General features: G+C 42.9%; 1 long non-coding RNA gene across 1 annotated transcript; it reads right to left on the reverse strand.

Annotated features, from left to right (window-relative positions):
• Positions 1-891: 891 nt before the first annotated feature.
• Positions 892-3,610, reverse strand: LOC149128719 (uncharacterized). Its single transcript, XR_016236941.1, has 3 exons — positions 3,563-3,610; positions 1,239-1,442; positions 892-1,009 (listed from the first exon to the last, which is right to left on the reverse strand). It is a non-coding gene; the product is annotated as an uncharacterized LOC149128719 (long non-coding RNA).
• Between the last annotated feature and the right edge of the window lie 349 nt (positions 3,611-3,959).

Consider the following 3,959-nt stretch of genomic DNA (forward strand, 5'->3'; position numbering starts at 1 on the left):
AAGCTGGAGTGACTTGCCTAAATTGACACAGTTAGCTGGTGACAGGGGAAAAATGGATTTCCTGACTTCTGATGTCGTTTCTAATTCACTCATGGGATATTGGAAAAAATAAATGCCCTCATTTTTTATTTCATTTTCTATCATTTTGGCTATTGTTTTAACCCAGAGTAACCCCCAAGTTGTAACTTCTTGTTAATTTTCATTTCTTTTATATTTTCTTTTCCACAAACAAAAAATTTTAAAAGACATTTTAATGTACTAGCTGATATATTATATATGATAATGCCAAGGTTTCAAAGTCACACATATTTTTAAATATACTTTTTGCTGTCCTTTGTTTTCAGCTACACTAATACCAAAACTGACACTTTTTTTAAAAAATATAAGAATGGTAGTTTCTCTGTTCTTCAGTAAGTTCACACATAGATGATATCATTCTACTCACTTTAGCACCTTTAAAACTCATTGCAAATATGTGAAGTTTTACTTGCTCATGGAAATCAATTTATATGCAAACAACTTTAAATCTATTTGCATACCTGACAATTTGTGCTTTTACATTTCTGACTTTCTTGTGCCATAGTTGAGGTGTAAAATCCAATTGCTAATTGCTTAAATAATTAAGGTAGTTTCAAGACACGCAGAGCTACAAACAATTGTTGTGGAACAAATGCAATCAGAAGGAGTCTGTTATGATTAAGGAATGGTGCGTAGGAGAGGATCAAATTTCCCTGGGGCTGATACAAAGGCCAGTAGGATAGCAGATGAAAAAATGGCATATTTCTAGCGATTCCTTCTTTTCATTCCATCCCAAGTCATTGCCTTGTCATATGAGTGTACACATAAAAGTAGATATGAGGGCGATAGGAAAGTGCTTAAATCGCTTCACTTCCTACCTTCAGGTTGCAGTTTGAGGAGAGCTGCCAGAAGTCAGGTGATCTCAGGTGAACCTGATGATACCCTGAGCAGTAGCTGTGTGCAAATCTCATGCCTCGTAGGAACTTGCAAGCTGAAAAACATAGGATTTAAAGGTAGAAAGGCCCTAAAAAGTATGTAAACATTCCAACTCATTGTGTACATGAAATAGCAAAGGCTCAGAGAGACTAAGTGACTCGCCCAAGGTCACACACTAGTTAGTAACAAAAGGAGGATGAGAACCCTGGTGTCTAGATTGCTGGCCCCGAATCTCCTCCCTAGCTCCCTTCTAGGATTCCGTTTCACTTCTGCCTCAGTTGTACCTTTTACGTAGGCATTTCAGGAGCTGCAATCTCTAATATCGGGTGGCTGTGGCAACAGAGCATGGTAGTGGCCCAAAGTATAAAGAGCCAGTCCTCCACTGTGTGGCCAGGAACCCGGAGCCAGATCTCCTGCGCAGAGAGATCTTTCCAGTAGGTGTTTGTGGTGCTCCAGTCGTTCAGCCCCCTGAGGCCGAGTGTCCTCAGCTGGAAAACAGAAAGGTTATTGAAAGAGCAAACGAAACAGTGTGGGTACAAGCAGCTAGGGCACAGCGGGGTGCAATCTGAACTGATTGGATAATTCAGGCACCCAAGTAAATGGCAGCATGGGGCACATGGAAGCACTTCAATCCTGATTCCTTTTCAGCAAATGTTTTTTTTTTTTTTTTTTTTTTTTTTTTTTACAGGTAGAGTTATAGATAGTGAGAAAGAGAGACAGAGAGAAAGGTCTTCCTTCCATTAGTTCACTCCCCGATCTGCGCCAATCCAAAGCCAGGAGCCAGGTGCTTCCTCCCGGTCTCCCATGTGGGTACAGGGACCCAAGGATTTGGGCCATCCTCTGCTGCCGTCCCAGGCCACAGCAGAGAGCTGGACTGGAAGAGGAGCAACTGGGACTAGAACCCGGTGCCCATATGGGATGCCGGTGCCGCAGGTGGAGGATTAGCCAAGTGAGCCATGGCACCGGCCCTTCAGCAAATGATTTCAACGTACCCGTTCAGTTCAGAAGTATGTGTTGCACTCCTACTACGCGCTGGCCAGTCATCGTACAAAGAACAAGGGATACAATGGGAACAGAAAGATGTAGTCCCCACTCTCAAGCAATTGTACAGAGTAATACAGGCGAGAGAGAAGTGAAGAGGCAATGACTGCTATGGTGGCACAGTACAGAGGGGGGACATTTACCTACAGGAGGGAGACTGGGGAACCTTAGAGCAGGAAACTACTCAGGAGTGGAGACCTGCCAAGTAAGGAGTTAAACAGACAGAGGAATGAGTGGAGGGTTCCAGGACAAAAACCACAAGGTAAAGACACAGAGGCAAAGAAAGTTAACCTGGAGAAGAAATGAAAGACATTGATTTGGTGTGGTTAGAATGTGAAGACTGGAGCTGCAGGAGAGGCAGGAGCCAAATCATGCCAGGTCTTACAGGCCAGGTTAATGTGCTTGAATCTTACCCCAAAAGCAATAGATAATTTCAAAGAATTTTAAGTAACAAAGTGAAGCAATCAAATACGTAGATTTCTTTTTGTATGTAGCTGTAGCACAGTGGGTTAAGCCACCATCTGCAGTGCTGGCATCTCATATGGGCATCAGTTCAAATTATGGCTGATTCACTTTCCATCCAGCTCCCTGCTGATGTGCCTGGGAAAGCAGCAGAAGATGGCCCAAGTGCTTGGACTCCTGCACCCACATGGGAGAACTGGAAGAAGCTCCTGGCTGTGGCTTTGGTTTGGCCCAGCTCCATCCCCAGCTGTTACGGCCTTTTGGAGAACAAACCAGTGGATGGAACACCTTTCTCTCTGTCTCTCTCTAACTCTGCCTTTCAAATAAATAAATCTTTAAAAATATTGATTTCTTTTCCACTGGTGTAATCATATCTATATACATTTATTTCAGTATTTAAATAACTTATTCTCTTTTTGCCCAGAATCCATGTAAATCATTTTACAAATTATATGCACTCAACTGGACTTTCACTCTTAAAAAATTACACAAGAAAATTGCTACATTTCACTCAAAATGATATTAGGGTCCATAATCACAGTTGACTGGTCAGGATGAACAAAATTACAAACTAAATATGTGCAACTATGAAATAAATATATGCACTACAAAATGGCAGTTAAAATTTCCAGCATTTGAATAAAGAAGAAAAGACAGGAAGAGTTGGAATGGAAACCAGAGAGTAAATAAATGAAAGGAAATGTGAAAGTACCTATTCTAAACCGTGTGCCTATTAAAGTCACCACACCCAGCCTACTTGCCAGAAAGCAGGCAGTTCTGGAAAGCTGGAGCATGGGTACCTGGCTGTGCCACATAAACCAGGTCTGCCAAGCAAACTGGGGCCCCAGTGGAAAAATAGATATATTTGTGCTTGCCAGAAGTGATGCCATGACCAACCAGCTTTTCCTGAACCTCAGCCTGGAGTTGGACTTCGCCAATGCACTCTCTACAGTGAGGCTCTCAGCTGAAGGCTCTAGAGTCAGGGCCCATCCTCTGTGCCCTTGGGGGTCAGCAAGGGCCTCATGCTTACATCACAAACCCTCGTGCACAGGAGACCCTTGCCATCAAGTGGACCCCAAACACTGTGGGGTTTTGTTTTTCTTACCTTCTAGCCAGCACTGTAGGAACATCTTCTATGCACTTAACAACCTGTAAAGCAAAGAGAAAGTATAATCATTTGCATTTATAAGGTATTTTTCCTTCTAAAAGCCCACAGGTTCCAATTTTGGGCATAGTGTTCTTTGGGGAAAGCAATCCCCTCAAGCTGAAGGATTGATCTTAGCACATAATCAGGGTTGGGGACCACCACCAAGGGGGTGGTAGAAGATGCAGGGGAAAGAGTGGTGCAGCAAGACGCCCTCAGGGCTGGGCATGTGACAACTGTTCAGGACCAGGGAACAGAAGCAGGCCAGGGTTCTTTGCAGTTATTACCAAATTCTGTGAAGTGTTTAGTGGTTTCATTGCATACTGCAATATGCAATCTTTGAACATTTAGGTATAAA

The sequence above is a fragment of the Oryctolagus cuniculus genome, chromosome 1, assembly GCF_051225735.1.
Source record: "Oryctolagus cuniculus isolate XC-2025 breed Fujian yellow rabbit chromosome 1, ASM5122573v1, whole genome shotgun sequence".
In the NCBI taxonomy this organism is placed as follows: Eukaryota; Metazoa; Chordata; class Mammalia; order Lagomorpha; family Leporidae; genus Oryctolagus; species Oryctolagus cuniculus.